The 23,712-nt window shown below is 50.6% G+C and overlaps 1 long non-coding RNA gene across 1 annotated transcript; it reads right to left on the reverse strand.

The window, feature by feature from the left end:
• Positions 1–1,625: 1,625 nt before the first annotated feature.
• Positions 1,626–17,325, reverse strand: LOC111746469. Its single transcript, XR_002783127.1, has 3 exons — positions 17,229–17,325; positions 4,891–4,897; positions 1,626–1,636 (listed from the first exon to the last, which is right to left on the reverse strand). It is a non-coding gene; the product is annotated as an uncharacterized LOC111746469 (long non-coding RNA).
• Between the last annotated feature and the right edge of the window lie 6,387 nt (positions 17,326–23,712).

Below are 23,712 nucleotides of genomic sequence, written 5' to 3' on the forward strand. Positions count from 1 at the left end.
GGGGCAGGGAAGGGGGCCATCAGGGAGACAAGACTGACCTCTGGGAGCATGTCCACCTGCTTCCCAGCAGAGTCAGGTGAACGAGACAGCAAAGAGAAAGCCTGCCTGCATCCCTGAGGCTGATCAGCACGAAAGCGTGGCAAGCCTCCTGCCTTTTCCTGGAGGCTCCTCAGCTGGACCAGCCATATCATTTCATTTGTCAAGAAGATGGCTTTGCTCTCTGAACCTCTTCAGTCTCCTTACCTGAAAAATCAGGGAAAGAATACTTTCTTCACAAGATGGTTGTGACTATTAACCAAGTGAATGCTCTGAAAGGCCTTTATAAACTGTCAGTCACTGCAGACATGTCACCTGGGAGCATTTTATCTTCCCTGGGAGGAGGGCCATGGCCTGAGGCACTCTGATGAAGGCCAACAGACCCATCAGCTTGTCTGGCTGTCCAGTGGCCCATCTCCCCACTTGGCAGTACAGGAAGCTAGCAGTCAAGGACCTGTGCCAAGCTGGGAATCTGCTGCCCCTGGGAGAAGGAGGAGGGAAACCAGAACGCAGGGGAGAGAGAAACGTGGGGAGGACTCAAGAGGATGCATCCTATCCCCGGTGGACTTCAGGACCTGTATGACTCCCATTGCTTGCCTTTCTGGCTGGTCAGGGCCCGCAGGCTGGCCAACAGAATGCTGGTCAGGATATCCAGAGGACTAGCCTGAGCTGAGGGTGATTGTCACAGGGATGCTAAGGAGCCTAGAGCATGGGGTGGGAGAAGCAGTGGAGTGAACAGGGACAGGGCCTGCTGCCCCGGGCTGATACTGTCTTGGAGGGAGGGATGTGAGTAAAACAGCTGAGCTGGAAATTGGGGAAATCAAACATAAACCACCTCAATAAACCTGTCAAGGCCAGCAAACTCCCTCTTTTGTTCCCATTGCCTGACCCGTACTTGGCTCCAAAAGGGACAGCAAATTAACTCTGTTTTTTAGGCAAGGCCTCTGGCGCCACTCTGCCTGGGTTGGAACCCCAGCTCTACCACTTAATAGCTGGGAGACCTTGGACAGGTGAGTTAACCTCTCTTTGCCTGCATTTCCTCGTGTATAAAGTGGAATACGTGGAATTAAACAACTTATCGATAAGGCAGTTAGAATGGTATCTGGCATATAGTAAGCACTCTTGGTATTTCTAGAGCATTGCAGTCTGGGCCACACAGGTTCAATGGAAAAGCCATTATACTTGGTCCTGACCGATCTGGGTAGAGATCTCCATTTCTTGCATGACCTCTCTGAGCCCCAGATCCCTCATCTTTAAGGGGGCAGTGAACTAACTCTTAGTCCACAAGACAGTCTACAGATTAGATAAAGAAATGTCTCTGTGTCTGGCCATCCCTAGCATGTAGTAGGTGCTCAATAAATGACGGTCCTGTGAAATCCCCACAACATCCAGCACCACTTCCCAGAGACTCCCCTAGATGCCTAAATAGTCATCAGGACACTGTAGAATACCCTTCAGCCTGCCTGGTGAGGGGTTAGGGAAATTCAAGGATCCAACACTTTTCTGCAAGAGCTTCTTATTTTGTGTACCTTAAAGCAACAGTGCTTCTCAGACTCCGGAGTCTATCAGAATCAGCCAGAGGGCTTGTGAAAACAGATTGCTGGGCCTTAGCCCTAGAGTTTCCAGAGTGGGGCCTGGGGTTCTGCATTTCTAACAAGCTCCTAGGTGATGCGGCTGCTGCTCCATGGAACACACTTTAGATAGCAAGGCTGAGAGGAGTAGTTGACATTTGGTTAATTACAAGCCCTTCCCTGCCACTAGGATGGCAGGTTAGCAGAGGTAAACAGACCCGAGATGGAAGGGCGGGACTCAGGAGCCAGAAGTGCAGCCAAGAGGTGGTATCAGAGAGGGGGTAAAAATGCAGTACTTCGCCTGCAAGGCGAAGATGACAGTGAGGGCGACAGTGCTGGATTTCTGGACCTGTAGGCGGCCTGCATAGAAGGCACTAATAGCAGTGTGCACATGTCCGTGTCAGCACAGGAGAGAGAGAGAGAGCAAAATTTTTTGAAAGAATTTGATATATTTTTTCAAGCATCAAAGTGGTATCTTGGGAAAAATCAAAACTTTGTTGGACTTCCTTACACGTATTTTATGGGTTAGTATTGTTTTTAATTTTAATTATATATGGCCAGTGGGGGGCAGGGGCTGTGCAGTATGTTCAGAGCTTAAGGCCTCTCAAGGTCTTAAAACCCAACCCTGGTGGCCACTGAAGTCTTTGTCCCTGAGCTTTGGAGCCTGAGGTTGTGGCCAAGTGTGTGTTCTGCTGACTCTCCCCACCCTTCCCCCAGGATCTGCAAAGGAGATTCAACTTTCTTAGATGGAATACAAGTCATAATCCAAGAGGATTTGGGATTTTTAGATGTGGAACGAGATGTCACACGAGAAAGTCCAAGAGCCTGGAGGGGCACCAGTATCACAAGATCAAGGAACAAAGGAAGGGCATGTGTCCCCTGTGGATTCTCCTGTGGGCACAGACACACACTCAGTAGCCTTAGCTCACCAGCACTGTGAGGCCGGGGTTTCAAGTCACACAGAGCTGGATGTGAAGCCACGTTACCTCTTCTTAGCTGTATGACCCAGGACAAATCGCCTTTCCTTTCTTGGTCTTGGTTTCTTTGTCTGTAAAATGGGAATGATAAGTGATCCCTCCTTGTAGGGCTGTCCTGAGAACTAAGTCGGTTAATATAAATAAGGTGCTTAGAAAACTCGATGGTCACTATAATTATCTAGTACTAGTCACAGTCATGATAATAGCACCATCTTAGTAGAAAGAGAGGTGAGCTGGGGCAAAGGAAAACATCTGTTCAAGGAGACAAAGGGACACATGTGAAAGGTGACTTGCGTTTAAGATGTGTCTGAAGGGATTCTGCTGAGATTCTTCAGGGCCTCTGCCCATTCCTGCCACATCATGTGCGGATAGGGGGCCAGTGAGACCATCAGAAAGAACCAGAATGAGTCCTGAGTGAGCTGGACACCCCAGTGATAGACCTGAAAACCTTGGGGACACAAAGTTTTTCATCTCTTTTCATCTCTTTTCCTACTTGACAGTTATCCCTTGTTAAAACAGAGCAGCAGTGGGAGCTTGGGGGTGGGCCTTCCCTCTCCTGCTGCAGGCCCCAGGCCCCTGCTGATAGAAGGGGAATGGCTGCCCCATCCTTGGTGGCCCTTGCTGACCCTGGGCCTCTCGGTGGGCAGAGTGGGGGCTGAGGCCAGTGGCTTCTCTGGACCCAATCCTGGCCCACAGGAAGGACCTGGCTGGGGACAAGGAGGTGCTGGGGGCCCTAGGAGGAAGTAAGTCGTCCTCTCAAGGCTGGGCTGGGGCATGGACCCTGGGCACCATGAGCACAGAGTTCAGAGAAGCCAGGGAAGAGTTTGGGGGACAGCACCATTGGGAGAGGTGATTCTAAGACTCTAAGAAGAATGGGAGGTTCATTTGTGGCCTCAAAAAGAAGAGAAAGCTAAAATGGAAGCAGGCATATTTTTAAAGAACAAGGAAGAAGAGACTCAAGGCAACACGAAGGCGATGAAGAACAGAGGCCCATAAGAATAGTATCTGATCCACTAGCTGAACGTTTCTCATCACCCAACGGAGCAGCAATGTTGGCTGCAAGGAAGTTTTCAGAGGGTGACAAGAGGTGGTCCCAGTCCCTGCCTCTTCCCACACCCATGCCAATCTGTCCATGCCGGTGGGTCCCCCTTACCATCACTAGGGATTTCTTTCACCAGCTTCTTCAGGCTTTGAAAGATTTACTCTCCCAAACACACAGAACCTGTGGAGTAACAATTCATTCATCTTCCTAGATTTGTTGTACAGACATCCTGGGCTGCCAATCGCAGCTTCTGGCCAGGATGAGATTGGCCAAAACCGCACTGAGCTGCCGTTGGCATGACAGCCCAAACCCGGCAGGACAAGCTTTCTGAAGCACGTCCTCTCCACGGACACTGGCTTGGGTGAGAACCCTGGATCTTGCCCCAGCCCTTCATGTCCCAGCAAGGGCCAGCAAGTGGCCCAAGGGCGCACAGAAATTCCTGGGAAGAAAAGCCAGGTCTCCAGCCTTCTGTCTCTGTTGTCTAGCCATGTTCCTAGATTGCCTCAAACTTTCTCAAACCTTCTACCAACTGTGTACGCAGTGCCTATTAAATTCAGTCTTCTTGGCCTGGCCAAAGCCCTCCTCTCCCCTTCCCCCAGGCCCTACATCCTGCATTGCAGACCCTCCCCCAGCTTCAGAGCCTAATCCCAAGTGTCCTTTTCCCATCCGCCCCTCTCCCCTCCCCCAGCCTGTCCTCCATAGGAATGGGCCTCCCCCACCTTCCCATCCCCTGCTTCCCACCCCCTCACCCCCAGCCCTATAGAGTGTCATAAATTCTAACGAAACCCCATCAGGGGAAGAAAGGGAGCAAAAAGTGCCTAATTGGCAGGGGCCTCGAAGCTCTTGGTCCCTGTGGTGGGATTGATAAGGTTCCTGGGAAGCGGTGGGGGTTTGGAGAGAGGAGGGGGAGGCTGGGGGCCTGCCTGCCAAATGTAGCCAATTAATGTCAGTGCTGCCTTTCATGCCAGCCAATTAAGTCCCACAGACTTGTCACCAGCCCTGGGAAGGGGGGCAGGGAGGGTGGGGCAGGGGGTTTCAAGGGAACAACGCATTTCCCTGCTGCCAGGATAATGCAGTGTTCAAAGTGGGGAGAGGGCTCAGGGGGAGTGGGAAGGTGGCTGGGGGCCGCCAGGGGCAGGCAGCAGGGGAGGGGTGCAAGGTGCAGAAAGCCGGGGCTCTGTGGGGACTTGATTTGGAGCCTGGGAGAAATGGAAGATGGGATTGGCTTTGGAGGCCAATAGCTGCTGGGAACCGGGAAGGGAACTCACTGTCTCACTCAGTGCCCTGCACTGGCAGAGCCAGGCACTTGCCAAAGTTATGTCATCTAGTCTTCGTAGCTCCTAGGCAGCTCAGAGAGGTTAGGGAAGCCACTAAGTTTGTTCAGCCGTAAAAGGCCAGAATGAGGAGCTATGAACCAGGCAAAGCCCCACAGTAAATGTACCTTGATACTTCTGCAAAGCAGGCGCAGTAGTGGCTTGAGCATCTAGGTACCCTTGCCACATTCCTCACTGCCTCCAACAACCAGACGGAGGGCCTTCATGGAGGGTAGCACCGCCCGGGCTCCCAGACGGTGGGTTAGGGTGGGAGATGGTGAAAGACCTTTCAAGGCAGGAGAAGCAGATTGAGGGAGGGATGGTGGATAGTGCCCCAGTGAAGGCACATCACCGTGCAGCTAAGGATGCCCACTGGCCACTGAAAGAGCTCCCCCCTAGAGGCTTCTGGGAAAAAGCAAGGCTCCTTGGGGCCACCTCGGGCTCAGCATCAAGCACTTTCCCTCAGGAGCCAGAGCTGGGAGATCTCGATGGAGTCCTGGCCCCTCTCTAAGCCTCAGTTACCTCATCTGTAAAATGGGGACAAGCAGAGTACCGATGTTCAGAATTGTGGTGAGACACACATAAGAGACAGAATGGGAAAGGCACTGTAACCTGACTGACTGGCCAGGTCGGAGGTGCCTCTGGGTAGACGGTTAGGGTAGGGGCACATGTGCCCAGGAGCTGGCCGCACAGTGGCACCAGCTGCCCCTTTGCCCTGGGTACAGGCAGAGGCGCCACAAAGTGTGCATTGTCATGCAGATGCTTTGCCCACCCGCCCACCCCCAGTGGGCCCGCTAATGACCCTGAGAGCTGGTTGGAGGCTGGGGCAGGCTAATTACATGGCCTCAAGCCCGCCAAGACCCAATAATTACACAGCAACTTGTACAGAGAGGGTGGCTAATTGTGTGACAAGCTGTGAGGGGAGGGCCAGGGCGCCCCTCGAGCTAATGAGCTTCCCCCAGAGTCCATGGGGCAGGGCCAGGGTGAGGGGATGTGGCAGGCAGGCCCTTCCCATTCCCAGCCCCCCATGGTGCCATGCTCCTGGGACGGTGACGGGGCGTGCAGGAAGGAGAGAAACGGTGATTAAGAGCCGAAGCTCGCCTCACACCTGTCTCCTCTTGCCAAGTCTTGCTCAAAGCCGCACCTGGTCGGGTACTATGGGCCTGGCTCTCTCAGGAGCAGTCCCCCACACTCCTCCCTCACCCCAGGGTGGCTCAAACTCTTTTGAGCTTGCCTTCCTGCCCCTGGCCCTGACTGGCTGGCAGATGGGCCACGGTGGGGAGTAAAAGACAGAGCTGGGAAGTCCTTGGTCATCAGAACTGGCAGGATCCTCTAGGGTCCTCTACTCCAGCTCCCACTTCTCAGAGGTGTGGAAACGAAGGCTCAGGTCAGGGCCAGAGTCCTGGCGAGCTGGTAAGCTACTCTGTGGCCCGGTCAACTGAGCTTCTTCTATCTTTTTAATCCAAAACAATCCCAGAGACTCTGAAGGTCTGGGCCAGATCTATGTTCAAATTCAGCCCTTCTACTTTCTAGCCGTGTGACTTAGGGGAAGTCACTTTACCTCTCTGAGCCCCACTTTCTCTCCCTGCAAAATGACAAGGTTATCAGGGTAAAATGAGTTAATTTCAGTGGAACCTGGAACTCAGTGCCTGGCACAACGTGATCCGCTCTAGTTTCCTCTTCATAGAATGGCCCGAGTCCCCACCCCAGCCATCCCCGCCTTCTTCCACGCCTTGTCTCCAACCCTATCCACCAAAGGCCACCCCGACAGCCTGCCCCCACCCCAGCCACCAGTTTCTCCCTGGACATCTGTCTTTTTCCTGAGCCTGGGGCAGAGCCGAAGGGGACAGAGGTGTGAAGACAGGAGTTTCATGATTCCATCTCTCTCTCCTTCAGACATGGCACCTGGTATAGCTAAGGCTTCAAGGTGGAGAGAGACCTGGGCACCCCCTATCTCCAGAGCCCCATTTCTCCTTTTGCTCAGATGATCTCCCCCTGTTTCTAACATGCCCCGTCAGCTTCTGACAATTTTGGACCCCCCCAAAAAAAAGCAAGCAGGAGGCAGAGCCACTGAAGTGGCTGCTGACAAGTTGGAACAGCTTAACAAATTACTCCTAATAAAGTACTGGGGGTGAGAAGAGGGGAGGCTGGAAGCCAGCCCGCTCTCAAGGCAGCACCTCCGTCTGTGCCCTGGTGGGCCTGGCCACTTCCAGGATAGTCACATCTTTCCCACAGGGAAGTCTACATGGAGTACATGTCCAGTGTCAACACCAGCCCCAGCCCTGGGATAGGAGGCTCCCTAGGCTTCAGAACCACGAGGCTTTCTCAGTTTAGAGATTCTCACCTTCAACAAAGCCAGGGTCTCAGCCCAGGTCTGCCTGCCATGGAAGGAGAGGTGGTGAGGCTGAGTGCTCCCATCGCCAGGCTTTCTGGTTCAGGACCTCCGGCTGGAGGCCCCTGGCCATCCTACTAGCATCTGTTCAGGCAAGATTCCATCTGTGGGCACAGCTCAGGCCACAGACAGGCAAATGATCTGTCCTCCTGTCCTGGCATTCTTCCTTGTATTTCACACAGAGCTGTGAATTCCTCGTTGGCTACATTGTAGGGCTGTCCTGGGTGTTAAATAAGATCGAGGACAGGAACATGCTTCTTCGATTTTAAAGTGCCGCACATGGGTTAATTGTTGGGATGGCAGCTGACTATTGTTGTTATTAACTCTTGGCTCTTCTGTATTCTTCACCCCTGGCCTCAGCTAGACTGTTCCAGTGGAGAAAAAAGTTTCCGTGACTCTACCAGCAATAAGGAACACTTGTAAAGTGTTTTCACTTACATCTCGTTTGATCATCAATCACATGGGCGCTTCGAGGGAGGTGTTACTTTCACAAATGAGACCATGATGGCTCAGAGAGGTTAGATAACTTACTGAAAGCCACACGGCTAAGGAATTCTGGAGCTTACCTTTGAACCCCTTTTTGTCTCAACTGCAAAGAATACCCTCTGAATCAGTCCATTCATTGGACCTGGACCTGGGTAAACTGGGCGTACAGGTCTCCACAGTGGGGCCTCCAGATGTCAGGCTTCAGAGTGGGCCCTAAGCACGGGCTGTGGTTCCATCCTGGAGAGCTCTGGAATGGGGGTGCTCTTGAGGGTGAGCTGGGCACCGCTGTGACAGACCATGTGCTGAGGCCTATAATCTGATTAAGCCATTAGAGCCACTGCCCCAAGCACACGCACTGCCGGGCCGCCAAGTCCTTCAATTAATCCCCAGATTAATCTGCTCCTTCTCCCTGTCACCTCCCCATTACCATGCCCGCAGCCCCAAGCAGTCCCTTCAGACCCAGAGAGGGAGGGAGGCCAGCTCCCTGGGTTACAATTGCTGCTGCTCCCACAGAACAGGAGTCCCAGTCTGCTCTGGCCAGTTTACCTTGGGTCTGTCTTCCCTTCAACCAACCTCAGACCCTCTACTCCTTAAAGATCTGCATTCATTCAATAATTGGTTGAGCACTTAGCATGTGCCGGGCACTGATCTTGGGATCTAGTGGTGAAAAAAACAGACTAGGCCCCACTGCAGGGGAAAAGAGAGGGCAATGCACAAGGACTAACAGTTCCGTGTGCTCCATGCTGCAGCAAGGGCCTACCAAATGTTGAAGGAGGTCAGAGGAGAGAATCACTCCGGGCAGAGGGAACATGTGCAGAAGCATGATGGCACAGCCTGTTAGAGAAAGATGGCCTGGTTAGGTGGGGATAGAAAGAGGCAGAAGCTGGTGGCAGATGAGGTTGGGAGTGGGCTGTGGCCCCTCGCGAAGGCTCTGCATTGTGTGTATGATATGTGAGCCATGCCATAGTATCCGTGTGTGCACAGCCTAGTAGGCAGGAGTGTACATGTCAGCTTGCGTGCATGCGCAGTGTTGACCATGTTTGTGATGGACGTTTGTATCTGAATGTGTGCTCCTGTGCATGCATATGTGTAAGGAGCTGGGTCCAAAACCGCCTCCTCCAAAAAGTCTCCCATGTCCAAAAAGCCCTTGTTTTCATTGTCCCTCTGCTCTCAGCAGACATTAAAACTGGGGACAGGTTCTTCCTTAGCTGGTGGGTCGGTGTATGTGTGTGTTGGTCTCCTCAGCCACACTGCCATCACACCAGGGACAGGGACTAGGGATGCCATTTCTCCTGTAAATTACTTGCCCATCAAGTGCCAAGAACCAAGCCCTGTACACCAGCAACTTCTAATAGCATCTCTAGATGTCTCTTTCCATCAACTATGCCAGATTTTTGATGGGCAGGAACTCCCATCAATAGATTCGTGTTTTCTTCTTTGACAGGGCCCTTCACTGCGACCTGACTAACCCTAGCCAGGACAGGACAAGCATAGGATCGAACCTCCCACCCGCCTCTCTGCTACCATCCTGCCCGAGCCCCGTTTGTGTCTCACTGCTCTTTGCCTTCTCCCCTTAATCTCATCAAAGCCTCACCTGCACGTACCAGTCAGAGTAGTGAACACTAGGTCAGATTCTGTCATTCTTCTGCCATGAGCCTTGCAGTGACTTCCATCTCACTGAGAATAATAGCCACCATCCTTTCCATGGCCTTTACCACGGCACTAAAGGCTATGAACCCTCCCCCTCGCAACCCCACCTCAGGATTACTTCTCTGACCTCCAGTCCGAACTCTCCTTCTTGCTCACTTCCCTCCAGGCATTCTCCTGTCTCCGGGCCTTTGCACCTGCTCCTCCTTTTACTTGGAAGGCTCTTCTCCCAGATACATGTAAAGCTCACTCCCTCTCTTTCACGTTTTTACTTTTTTGCTTCCTGCCATCCTCTTGTTGAGGCCCACCAGGACCAGTGTATTGAACATTGCAGATCACTGTCACCCCACCCTGACATTCCTCGCTCTGCATTATCTGGCCCTTTGGCTTCTCCATAACATTTACTGTTCTAACACAGTGTGCAATTTACTCATTTATTATGTTTATTATTTGTCTATCTTCCCTCACTAGACTATTAATACCATGAAATCTTTGTCAGATCTAATCACTGATCTACCCCACCTCCTAAAACATGTTCTGGCATATACTGGGCACACAAAGGACATTTGCTGAAAGAATGCCTCCTTGGCCCCCGAGGGCCAAGTTCTTCTGAAAGCTTGCTTTGGGATTCAGGAGGTCCAGATGTCATTCCCAATGCTACCCGACCCCTCTCCTCCCACCATTAGGCTCCTCACAGCCACAAATGGGATTAGAGTGACTGTGCTCACAAATGCACATGTACATGCACATGTGCACACACATACATACACGCACACACAAACTGCTCAGACGTGGACACTGAGATCAGGTTCTTTGGTTCCATCTCTGGCCCAGTGACCCCCAAAGAGCCCTCAGGCCATGCAATAGCTCCCTCTTTCTTTCCAGGTGCCCTGGCCTCTGTCTCTCTGCCCTTCAGGTCTTCCCTGTTCCTCCTCTGACCCTGTCCTTCGTGTCCCCAGGCCTCGTCCCTTTTCTTCACTGGTCTCCCCAGATATTGATTCTTCCCCTTATGCCCCATAGCCATTATCTGTTCTCAAGGTGTCTCTTGTCCCTCTCCCTTTCAGTGACCCCCATTACCCCTGTCCTTCTCTTCTTGATGCCTCCAAGTCCTGGTCCTCTTCCTGCAGTGCCGTCCCTCCACCATTGCTGGCGAATGCCCCGGCTTTGGCTCTCACAGCCTCTATGCAATTCTGCCTGGCCTTTGTGCCACCTGCGGGCCCAACATCCCCAAGGGCTCTCCATATAGCCACTCACTAATTAGGTCAATTATGAGGTCAATTATCTAATCCTCTCCAATCCAGCTCTGCACTGCTCTATACACTCACATCCTCAGGCACTTTCAGACGCCCCAGGCAGCAGATGCTCTGGCCCTCGCTACCTCTCCTGCACATGCCCCCAGCCTGGCCTCTTGGCTGAGCAACTTCTACTCATCACATAAAACTTGGGAAGGGGCAGAAGGCACTAGATGGTGGCTAGAAAGACAGTGACTCCCAAAAGCTATGTACAGAGAGCACAACCCTAAGTGGCACTAATGTCACCTTCCCGATGATGTGACATCACTGACATAAATCCTATGTCTGGACTTGTGTGTGTCTGTATGTGTGTCTGTGTTGGGGGGTCAGGGGTTAGAAGACAAGGGGAGGGACAGAAAACCTCCAGAACAGGCCTTCTTAATCTTTTTCTGAAGTCATGTGCCTTTCGAGCATCTTAACGAATCCACTGGACTGTGGAAACACACATCCATACCCATTCGCAACTCATTTCAAAGAATCGGTCCCCAGACCTCTGGAAGCTGTCCAGAGATCCTAGCCATGAACTTTGATAAAGAAACTCTGATCCACTGGCTCTTCCCTGCACAGTGCCACTCCCTCTTGGGAAAGATGACCCCTTCAGGATGAGCTCAAGAAATCCGCGACCTTCCCTGTCCTTTCCCAGAGCTTCTGTTTCTGCTTCAGAAGTGTCTTGCCTGCCCACCCAGGTATGACAAGCAGTGCCTGGAAAGCCTGGGGTTACTGTAGGCACTAAAGTAGCTACCCCAGGGCCCTGGCGTCTATGACAGGTGTCTTCTGGAGCTCTCTTCCTTTGCCAGGTAGAGTTAGTGTGAGATGGAAGGGTGGTGCCAGCAGGCCAGCTGGGAAATAGCCACGGCTCGCTGATGGGCACTGACAGTCTCACCCAGTAAGAGCCAAGGAAAAGAAGAACAGAGGAGGGCCTGGCTGAAGTGAGGAAATGAAAAGGAGAAATCGGGAACCCAGGAAGGGAAAGGACATGGGGGCCAGAGAAAGACACTAAAGAGAATGGAAGCAAAGAAAACGGTCAGTGACTACAGTGCTTACATTGCCAAGGAAAAGCCAAGAACTTCACCAAGTCCAATCTCCACCGCACAGATGGGGAGACTGAGGCCCCAGAGAGAGAAAGGGACTTGCCCAAGACCCCACAGCCTGTCCCAGGCAGGGTTCCAAACACTCAAGCCCAGACTCTCACTACCCCACCTCAGCTGAAGGGCTCAGGAGGGGAGGGGGCCGAGAAGGATGGAGCTGACTGCCTTCAAATCTCTGTCGCACTGGCCACAAAAATATTCATTACAACAATCATTATAATAGGGTCATTTAAAATACAGCTTGAATGTCCAACAATAGGGGATTGAGTACATAAATTCTAGTTTAGCCAGAGTGTCGAACGCTTTGTCACAAAAAGAACTTGGAGATTCAATTTAATGTCCAAAAATGTTTACAATATACTATAAAGATCAGTTTGTAAAACCAAATCACTGAATGTGTACAGGGAAAAAAAAAGACCAGAAGGAGGAAACGCTTGTTATCTCTGGCAGGGACATTGCAAATTATCACTGTCTTTTTTTTTCTCCTTGTCTACATTTGCCATATTTTCTGTAATAAGCATGTATTACTTTTGTAATAAGAAAAAGCAGCAAAAAAGTGTAAACTATTTTTAAAATTTTTCATCCCCAGCTCTGACTTTTCTTCTGACCTCTTGGCTCTGAAACCCACTATTGGTTGTCCCCTAGCCAGGGCCAGGGCCCAAATACTGGGCAACAGGCTCCTCCCCACCCCCACCCCCCATGGCTGCAGCAACATTAACTCCACAATCTGGACCCAGTGCCTTTCTCAACTTCCGTACAGCCACGCCCAGCCTCAGCTACTGCAGCCTCCGGCCTGGCCCCCTCCACCCCATATTGCTCACACTGACTGGGCAACTTTCATTCAAAGGTTTATCCAATCATGTCTCTCCCACCTGCAAACCAAGTCAGTGGTTCCCAAGTGCCCACAGGAATAGACTTATGGGCCTTCAGCCTCTTTGCAAACCTCGTTTCCCAGATTCCCCTCCCCCAAGGGGAGGAACACACACACACACACAGACACACACACACACAGACACACACACACACACACACACACACACACACACACCACTTCCTACCTTTGCTCCTATTGTCCCATCCCTACTTGGCAGAAGCCCTGCCAAGACTGACCCCATGCCATTCTCCCTACACATGAGGCCATTATTCACTCCCAGCCCATTTCTCCAGCCTGTCCTCATTTGAGTGCTGGGTTTATCTTCCAACTTAGCCAGCCAGAGGCTGATTCGTCTGGTCAGGAGTAGGCTCTGGTAGCCCAGCCTCCTGATGGACTCAATGCCAAAGGGCAGCAGGGTGACTCTCAAAGCACGGGCTGGGTATGGGGCAGAGAGGGCCATGGGGCTGGCTCATGTGACTGGTGAGCACAGAATACACGTGTACATGCAGCCCTGCACAGTACCTGCAGACACCCTATAGTAGCGAATCCACACCTCCCCAGCACAGAAGCTGCACAGTCTCCCTGTTCAAAGAGGCCTCTCCCCAGCCCTATATCTCAGTATTTAAATACTTGGGGTACACTCCTACAAACAAGCATTACCCCCTCACACCTTGGGATAGACTCACAGTACTAGGAATACACCCCACCGTGTATTGGGTGAGAAGTGGTAGGTGTGAGTAAAGAGCGGGGATGCAGGTCACCCTGTCTATCCACACAGTGTGACTGCAACTCATTCTAGCTGTGTGGCCTGGTAGCAAGTTATGTTGCCTCTCTGAGCCTCTGAGTCCTCAACCGTAAAATCAGGATAATAAGTCTCTACCTAATGAGGCTGTTGTGCAAATGAAATAAGTTAATATATGTAAAGTACTTAGAATAACGCTTATCATAGAGTGTTATATAAGTGTTTGTTGTTATTATTATTACATGTCATAAATATGTATACCGATATACACACAACTTAGAACTTTTTTGCAAGAGTGATAGAGATATGTGTGTGTGCATGTGTGACCTTACAAAGAAGTGATTGCCTAAGTGGTGTGATTTAGAAGGGACTACACACACCTCAACCCATAATCGACACCATTGCCTGAAATTCCACCAATATAGTATATATCATTTGAGTCCTGAAGGCCAGTCCTTTTCAACAATTCCCTATTAAAATGCACATACCCCTTGGGGGGTGTTAAGCCTTATCAACTAACACCTTAGTTGTCAGCTAACACCTTAGTTATCAGCTAACACCTTAGATATCAGTTAACACCTTAGTTGACAGCTAACACCTTAGTTGACAGCTAACACCTTAGTTGACAGCCAGCTGAGAGCAAGACCCTACAGGACTAGCTTTTGGAAGAAGGAGGACAGGAATCGTAGACATAGAAGGGCTTTGATAGGGTCAAGAGGAGAGTACCAGGGCCAAACCTCACCAACTTCCCAATGCTACCAATCACCTCCTACCCTGCACAAAGTCCTTCCTTCCAGCTAATGTCACCAGGTGCAGGTGGGGTGAGGCAGAAGGAAAGGGAGATCATATGCTAGGCATTTCCCACAGCAGCTGGCGAGTGTTGGCACAGCCAGTCTGAGCCTTCTCAAGAAGGTGGATGGAGGTTGGGAGCTGGAACCTTTGCATCCTACTGCCTCTCCTGCAATTACCACCCTTTCTCTACCCATCGCCCAGCCAGAGGCTGAGCTAAGGGAGTTCGGTGGAGTCAGTACAGGTAGATGGTCTTGGCGACCTCCCTACCCCCAATTCGTACCACCCAGAACTGAGCTCTGGAAGCCTAGGATGGGTCTCTGATTGGGCCCTAAGGGGCCACTTCCCTCCCATTGACCTTAGAGGTCAGCCCTGCCAGCTCCTTCTCAGAGCCATTCGTGTCTCTGGCATTTATCATTCCATCCAAAGCCATTTCTGTTTCCTGCCTGGACTACTCCTGCATGTAATGAAAGCCATAAGCTCATTAAGTTGGGGTGAGGAAGGACTTCCTTTGATTTGTCCTCAATTTACCTCCCTCAAGCTTCAAAGAGGCCTCCAACATCCACAGAGCTGAATCACTGATGGTCAAAGTCAAGGCCCCTGTGTTCATGACTCTCACAGTTGGAATGTTGAAACTCAATGCATTTTTACAGATGTTGGAGAACAAGGATTTTTGGAATGTCAGTGCTGGAAAGAGGTTCAGAGATCATCTATTCTCCCTACACCCAACCCAACCCCTGCCCATTACTCAGATAAGGAGACTGAAGCCCTAAGAGGTCACTGATCCTTTACATACGTACACGCTGGTAGAGTGGACAAGTGCTTTAGCAGGTGTTCCCACACGTACTCCTTGGAAGAATCCTGTGAGTAAGGGGGAAATATTAGGCCCGGCGTAGAGAAGGCTCTTTCTGGCATGAGGTAGTGCTTGACACATGAGCTTTGAAGCCAAATAGACCAGTCACACCACCTCCTAGTGTGTGGCCTTGGACTGTCAGCAAGCCTCCTCAGTCTCAGTTTCCCACTCTGAAAACCAAGGTCACAGCTACCACTGTCATGGGGTTCTGGTCAGGATGAAGGGAGCTGATGCATTGTAAAGTGCTTATTCATACAGTCTGCATATATCGAGTGAGTATCTGTCTATATTCTAGGCATTATTGTAGGCCCTGGGGGTACAGCAGTGAACAGAAACAAGCAAGCCGTGTCTGCAAGGGAGTTACAGGCTGGTGGAAAAGCATTCCGAAAGAGTAGGTGAAGAAGGTCATGTCAGCTAGTGATGAGTGCTGGTACCAGAGGTGGGAGGCATCCTTAGACTGAGGGGACGTTTGAGCTGAGACCTAAATGAGGCAGAGTATTGGGCAGAGGGAAGAGCAAGTTCAAAGGCCTGAGGTAAAAATGGATCTCTTCCAGGTTTATACCTCTTGCCCTGACCCGATTATTCCACTGAGCTCCAGACAACTGCCAGCTTGACACTTCCACTTAGATTTCTAATAGGTTCTTAAAGTTAACATGGCCAAAGTCGAGTTCTTGAGGGCCCCCAGAATTTCCTCCCCCAGCTCAGTAAATGCTATCACTATTCGCCCAGTTGCTTCAGCCTCAAACCAGGGACTTACCTTGAAATCTTTTCTTTTTTTTACTTCTTACATCCAATGCATCAGCAAGTCCAGTCACTCTACCCTCAACATATATCTTAAGTCATCCACCGCTCAGCATCTCGTCTACCAGCCTGGCTCAGCCACCACCCCCACTCACCCTGACACACCTCCCCTCTAGAACCACAGGCTCTGTGACACGACTTTTGCATACATGAGCATCCACAGTTCACACTCCCAAAGATCTATGAGCAAGGCAATTGTATTATGCACTTCTTACAGTTGAGAAAACTGAGTTTAAAGAGATGCCATCAGTTGCCTAAGGCCACCCAGAGTCATTGACCAAGGGAAAAAGTCCCCAGTAGTTGTTAGTCCTAATCTTATCTTATATCCAGAGGCCATAACAGTTATTGAAGCAGGACCTCATCTTAGGGCAACCAGTCCCAGTACAAATGGACAAATGGAGGACCTGGCAGGGAGAGTGAGTTGGCTCAGGTCACACAGTGAATGGAAGTCTGGATCTGTGTCTCCTGGCTCCCTGGCCTGTCGAGCTGCCAGGGTGAACTGCCAGCACCAGGGCTGCCAACTGCCAGACAGGACCACAGAGGAGGCAGGACATGTGAAATTGCGAAGAACAGCCAAGAATGTAGTAGGCTTAGAGGTCTTGAAGGGCAGGGACATATCTGCCTATTCAACGTCCTCATAAAATGCCTGGATAGATAAATGGATGGAAGAATGGCTAGCTGGACACGTTTGGAGCAAACCAAGAGGGAGGCCCAGCCAGGATACCCCACATCGGTCCCAAATCCTCTCCTGGAACCGGGACCTCATTCCCCACCCCAGCTACCTGGAAGCTGAACCCTGGGGCCAGAGAGCAGTGGGGAGGAAGCTCTGCCAAAATTGTCCTGGGGCTTTTATAGAAAGTTGGATCCCAAAACCAATGCAGCACCATCAGTGAGCTTCTCAGTCTCCTCCCCAGCTGTCGTTCTAGGAACATCTCCTGAAATACCTCTTGACTATGCTGATAAGTAGAAGCCTGTGCCACTACACACGCGCACACACACACACACACACACACACTCATCTTGCCTTCCTCAGTTTGAGACACTAATGAAATAAACTCCTTTCCAGGGCCCACAGAGACCAGCTGTAGGATATGCTGGCACACCCTGCCTGCCTGTCTTCAAGGCCTCAGGGCCTGCCTCGCTTTCCACTCTTCCCATGACCCTCTCAGCCACTGTAGCCTTCCAAGCTGCCCTCAGACACATGCTCAGGGAGGGCACATTTCTGTTCAGAAGCGGGAGCAGTAGAAACAAGAACAATCAGTCCTCACTTAACATCGTTGAGAGGTTATAAGCAAAATGGCATATAACTAAGCCAATTTTATCACAGGCTAATTGATATAAACAAAAGTTAAGTTCCTACAGCATCTCCTCAACATTTTAACAAAACTATGTTGAAGGAAATAGCATTATTTGAGGACCTGCTGTACTCACACATGGGCACCAGCTAACATCTTTGCTCACACACACGCGCGCGCGCACACACACACACACACACACACACAAATGTGTACACACATAGCCCTGGTCATGCACACACATGCATATACCACTATACACACATTGGCATGTGTGGACACCCATGCACATGCCCAGATTTGTGCTGGAGACTGAAACCCATTCAAGTAGAGCCACATACACACCTCTCCCGCCAGAGTCAGTCTGTGAGGTCTCTTTCCCGGATGGACCTATCTTTGCTGGGGTAGAACAGATAAGAAAAGGTGGAGGCCCAGCACGACAGTGAATATCACGTGTCTCTTACGGTTGGAACAGCTTTTAGGGTCCAAAGAACATGAGCCAGAGGTTGGCCCCATATCCCAACCTCTCTTTTTGGACTTCCTCCAAAAACTCAGTGCCCCTGCCCAGTGCCTCTCCTGGCCCTCTAGGTCCTAAACATGTGGTCAGGGCTTAAATGACAGGCTCCCTCTTGCCCATTCTGGAAAGCTTCTCAGTTGTGTATGATGAACCCCAGGTCAGAGGTCATCCAGTGCTCACCTTCCTCTGAGAAAGCGCAATCCAGAGCCTCTGAGGCCTTCCACACAGAGAAGAGAAAGCCATACTTCCCAGTATCGATAGGCTGGGTGTGGGTCCTGCTAAGAGGAAATAAGACGAGGGCGCTGGGGCTGTCTGAGCTGCGGGAAAGGAGTAGACTGCCCTTCCCAGCCCCTGCTCTGCTGACACCCGGCCAGGGATCCCCCAAACCCCTGTTTGTCTCCCCCATCCTGCCTATCTTCTCTTCACCATCCTTCTCCTGATCCTCTCATGAAAAATGGATAGAGCTTTTATTAAACTGTTTTCTCTTCAAAGAAGCTTTCAATTTTTAATGCTTTGCCGGGGTCGGGGAGACAGACTGGCCCAGACAGACCATAGGGAGGGGGCAGAAGAGGCCTGCCTTGGGATGGGGGAGGAGGCAGGGAGAAGCAGGGATCTACGCCTGCCTGAGGGTCGAGGAAGCAGGAGAGGTCCTTCATCTTCGAGGTGGAAATACTTTCATGGGCAGGACACAGCCCTTCCCTTTTCCCTCCGCTCTCCACCTTGGACTGGGAGATCTTCAAGGGAAGTGAACCAGCTTGTGTTAAAGATTTCCCGTGTGCCAAGCTAGGCTTTAGATGTACAGATGCCCCACTGACTCATGACACCAGCCTTCTATTCACCAGATAGAAGGCAGAAAACAGACTGATAAAGAGCAAAGACTCTAGATCAGCCCGCCTGACTTCAAATTCTGACCTCATTGTTTGCTGGTGATAGGATGCTAGGCCCAAACCCCTCTGAGCCTGCTTTCCCATGTGTCAAATGGGGAGAAGACCTGCCTTGCAGGATCCCTGCAAAGATGCAATGAGATCCTACATGTCAGGTGCATGTGGTGTCTGATACTTAGTGAGCTCCAGATACATACTTATGGTGATGGTGTGATCATCAGTGCCCTCCACAGATTAGGAGGCTGAGTCTCCCAGAGCTGAAAGATCGACATTCAAAGTCACAGGGCCATTAACTGGTGGAGCCAGAACTTTAACTCATTCTTTTTGGCTTGAGTGCCGAAGCTCATGCTCATGCATCATACTGCCCCTCAAAGGGTCAAATTCTAACTTCTTGAGCACCACCCCCCACAGCTGGAAAGTAATTGGCATTCAGAAAACACGTGTAGAATAATTGTTGTTGCTGTCTTAAATGTTGCTGTCTCATCCTAACCTAGTCTCAGTTTACTATCTATTCCCTTAGACTAATCACTTCACTCCTCTGGTGATAGAGAAAAATTCACATCCTAGTCATGGGTTTTCCAGCTATTGGTCATTTCGTTGTACCATGAGATATTTTAGCAAATGTTTTGATAGCTTTTAGCATTTTTAGTGCATCGTTCATGTCAAGAGAGGGGTTTTCTTGTGGGGTGCTATCTCTAATTCACTCAAACTCCTATTCTTCCTGGTTAGCTTGCATCTGGGGAGTTATTTCGTTTTGGTAGAAGGATCGATGCACACAGGTAACTACTCTGGGCCTGGAATCCACACCGCCACCACCCAGGAGAGGATTCCAAACCACTTTTTGAGGGTAAGCCAGTGTTGGAAGCACCAAGGCTCACACGATGTAGCCAACACTAAGGCGGCAGTCCGCCAGCTGCCATGAACCACATGCCCTGATTCTCCCCAATGGCTTCGGATGTCTCCCTCTCCTCACACCCTGCCTGGTATGTCGTGTGTGTGAATATTATGCCCACTGGCATTTTCCTCACCAATTTTTTCAAGCACTGTTACACCAACAAAGCTCAGTCTAAGCCTGTCCCTGTGCATACGACACTTAAATTTTGACAGCAAGCGGCATTCCCAATGGGAGCAAATGACTACCGTAGCACAGCCGGAAAGGTGCCAAGCAAAAGCCACTTATATTGGAAAGGGGCACACACTGAAACTGGTGAGAATGTGGGCTAAAGAAAGTTGGCCTCACTGGCAAAAACAGTCATTTGAAAAACATAAAGGGAAGACATTTGAAAAGCAGATTCTGTTGCATTTAAAGGTTGTATATTCATCCTAGGTTGCACAGACTCAGGGAAGCTGAAACCAGCAGTTTTAACTTCTTTGCTTTTGAGGGCACTTTACTTAGAACCAGAGGTAAGATTTCAAAGTTCATGAAAACATTGCTGAACAATCAGAGCAGGAAGAATGAGTTGGAAACGAATTCCCAAATTATCCTCCCCACAAATAAAAATGGAAAAATCCCCAAAACAAGCAAGCATGCTCAAAAGCTGCAAAAAATTTCCCCATGGTGCCTGGAAATTACTATTGCATGGAAAACCACTGACTGGAAATATTTCTTTTCAACCAATTTATAATTTCAAGTAATTCGCAGTTGTCACCAATGTTTGACAAGTTTGCTTTTGACATGCTACCACATCCTCGAAGATCTCACAGTCTCAGGTCTTCCATGGGGCAGTGGAAGGCTCAGGAAGCAGACAGAACACTTCCTAGCTTCATACCCTGTGATCCAGCCACCTTCCCCTCCTCTGAGCCACAGTTTCCTGTGAGATGGAGGGAAATGACCCATCCAGGCTTGTTTCCAGGGCTATTGCAAGGATCACATGAGACAGGAGTGTTAGGAAAGTGTGCTCAGGAATCAGTCTGCCTGGGTTTGCCACTGGAAGCTATTTACTTAACTTCACCGCACATCATGTCTCCATCTACAAAATGAGGCCACACCTTCCTCAATGACAGCTTGACATCTTACATGTAAAGTGTCTGGCACATAGTAAATGTTCAATAAATATCCACAGTCGCTGTGGATGGACAAGTCCACTTTGGAGACTCGCGAGGCATTGTCATTATTTTAACACCTGCCTCCCTGGTAAGTGTAGGAGCAGGAGGCAGGCAGGGGCTGAACCTTGCCCATCCATGTCTCTCTCACGGAATGGAAACATGTAGTCACCATAGCAGGGAGCTTTGAGTACCCCTTTCTCCCAATCACCTCCTGGCTGGCTGGATCTCTTAAAAAGATCTAAATGAGTCTGTGCAGTCCCAAGAAACAGAAAGAGGACAGACAAATCCACAATGGCCACAATTCTGCCACCGCAACCGCCCTGCCCTGGCCTGAGCCACGGCCTTTGCAGAGTGTGACAGGAAGAACTCAGAGCCAAGCTGTGTTAGCCCAGCCTTCCAGTCTTAGGTTCGCTCCTGACTTGCTAGAAGGCTTTGAGCAAGTGCCTGACCCTCTCCGGGCCTCAGTGTCCTCAAGTGCAACATGGAATTGGACTGGATCGGTGCTTCTCAATTTGGGGGTGGAATATATAGATATTCCCTTTCTAGGATAAAAATTCCAGCAGAACCAGCCCCTGATAAGATGGCTTTGGACAACTTCAACTCCCACTCCCAGATCTGCATGTCCTCCAGTGGATAAAGATCTTCAGCATTGAACACAAGCTATAGAAATGTCTTCCTGTTGTGAATTATAGCTGTTTTTATAAGTGTAAGAAAAACTGTGTTTAGATTACCATCAAAATAAGAACATAAAAGTTCAATTCTCAAAGAACTTGTGACCCTTGAGAATATATCAGCAGAACCCCCCAAATTGTACAAATCCCAGGCGGAGAATGACTGGGCCAGATGTTCGGGCCTATGTTCTTGGCTCTGTATATACCTCACTTTCATAGACCCAGACATCACCCCTCCCCCGTCCCTGTCCCTTCCTGTCACTTCTAGCCCCTCTGGCAGACTAGATAGGCCCCTCACTTCCCTGCCAGGACTCCCAGAGCAGGCATGTGGTCAGAGTGGGAGACGAGCCAAGGTAGGAATCAGCTGGAGGCCCCACCTTTCACCCTCCACTGGAGTGGGGTCCTGTCTCCTGAGCCAACCGCAGTGGAGCCCCCATATCTAGTGAGAAAAATGGAAAGGGGACTCTAAACCCGAACCTTCTGCTGCCCCCGGAGCCAACTCTAGATATCTCCAAGAACACAGCTTTTGAGTCCCTGGAGCCCCTTCCGCTTCCATGGACATCACTCCTTCCTTGCCAGGTGAATTCACCTGGAGAAGACAGAACTTGTTCTACAGGTGCTGCTGAAAGGAGGGAGAGGGGGAGGGGTGGGGTAGGCAGAAAGCCTAGGATGGTCATCCTGCCTATCCCCTCTGTTTCCTCTGAGAGGCTGCTATGGGCGGGGGTAACCCTGGACCAGCCCAGGGAGCAGAGGTGGGAGGAGCCAAGACAGGCACTGGGGAGACTGCCATGCTCGGCATCAGTCGGGGACTGGCTGCCGTATGACCTCACCTCCTTGGATGTCAGTTTACTCATCTAGGAAGTGGGTGGATCCCCATTGTTGAGAAAATCAGAAGAGATTGTGGGTGAGAAGGCCCTTTGGAAAGTGTAAAGCACTGTGCCCTGAGCACGTGTGTACATGTACACAAAAGCATGTACCCTCAGCATGCCTTGGGACCCTCCCATCTGCAGCTAATGCTTACACTTGAGCAGGCATCAGAATCACTTGGAGGGCTCATTAAAACACAGACTGCTAGGCCCCATCCCAGTCTGATTCAGTAGGACTGGGGCGGGGGCCGGGAATTTGCATTTCTGGCAGTCCCTTGCTCAGGTGATGCTGCCGGTCCTGACACCACAGGTGGAGAACCACGTGCAAAGGGTTTCACATCTACCGTGGTATCTGTGCATGTTCTTGTTGTTCGTGTTGCTCTAGATCACAGCTGCTCTGAGTCATATGCACCCTCAGTTCCCATAGGGGCTTGCCAGAGAAATCTCTCAGCTTGCCGTGTCCCCCAGGCAGTCCCTATGCAGAGTGTGAAAGAGTAATTGAGAGTCAGCCCACAACCCTTCCCAATACACATTCAACCATGTGCACACAGACACACAATCGTCATGCACACACATTCATCTCACACATGTAACCTATGACTAATACAGACTCATGAACGCAACCACCCAAACTGGCCAGCTCTCCCACTTCCTAAAGTGTGGCCGTGGACAAGTCACTTCACCTCTCTGTGCTTCAGTTTCCTCACCAATAAAAATGGGAGTGAAATAATATTTCATAGGGCTGTCGAGAGACTCAATAAGATGACAAATGGAAATCTCTTGGAAAAATGCTAAATGTTAGCTATTATTATGATTTTTAGCAGTGGTCTCCAAGCCCCCAAAGGAACTCTGAGTAGGAAAAACAGCCGGGGCAGACCATAACTATTTACAAATTCTTGTGGGTCAAAACAACCTCCTGGCTCAAGCCATGTCCGCCTTGGGAGGCAGGAGACCTAGACCCGGTGCCAGGTATTTCTGACCTACTCATCAATGCCTGTGGGTCAGTCCCTTGCCTTCCTTGGGCCTCAGCATCCCCATTCGACTCTTAGGGGCTGAGCTGATTGTTGGCCAGGCTTTCTTCCAGTTCTGCCACATGGTGGGTTCATGCCCAGCGGTGCATGGCAGAGGCAACAGCCACAATGCCACAGGCCCAGCCCATGGCCCAGTTTCATTCTTACTAAAGCTTAGAGAAGCTGCTCCCTGAGCAGGGGACCATCAGCAACTTTTCCATGGCCGTGTCTTCTACTGGCTCCTCGGGTGCAAAGGCCCTGGGGCTGCCTGGAGCCTGGGAAGGGATGCCAGACAGAAGATTCGTGATAACCCCTTTGCCTCTGGGCCCTGCCTGTCAGACAACAAAACATCATTGTATTCATGAACTCACCACAGATGGTGCAGGAGGCAGGGAGTACAGAAGAAAATGGAAGCTTCCATAGGTGGCTTCCTGCTCCAAGGTACCAGGACTTGAACCTCAGACTGTTAGATCCCAAGTCCACTGGCCTGAGCTACGAAAGCCTGTAGGAGTCAGATTCG

This window comes from Pteropus vampyrus, unplaced genomic scaffold (assembly GCF_000151845.1).
Source record: "Pteropus vampyrus isolate Shadow unplaced genomic scaffold, Pvam_2.0 Scaffold191, whole genome shotgun sequence".
NCBI classification, from domain to species: domain Eukaryota; kingdom Metazoa; phylum Chordata; class Mammalia; order Chiroptera; family Pteropodidae; genus Pteropus; species Pteropus vampyrus.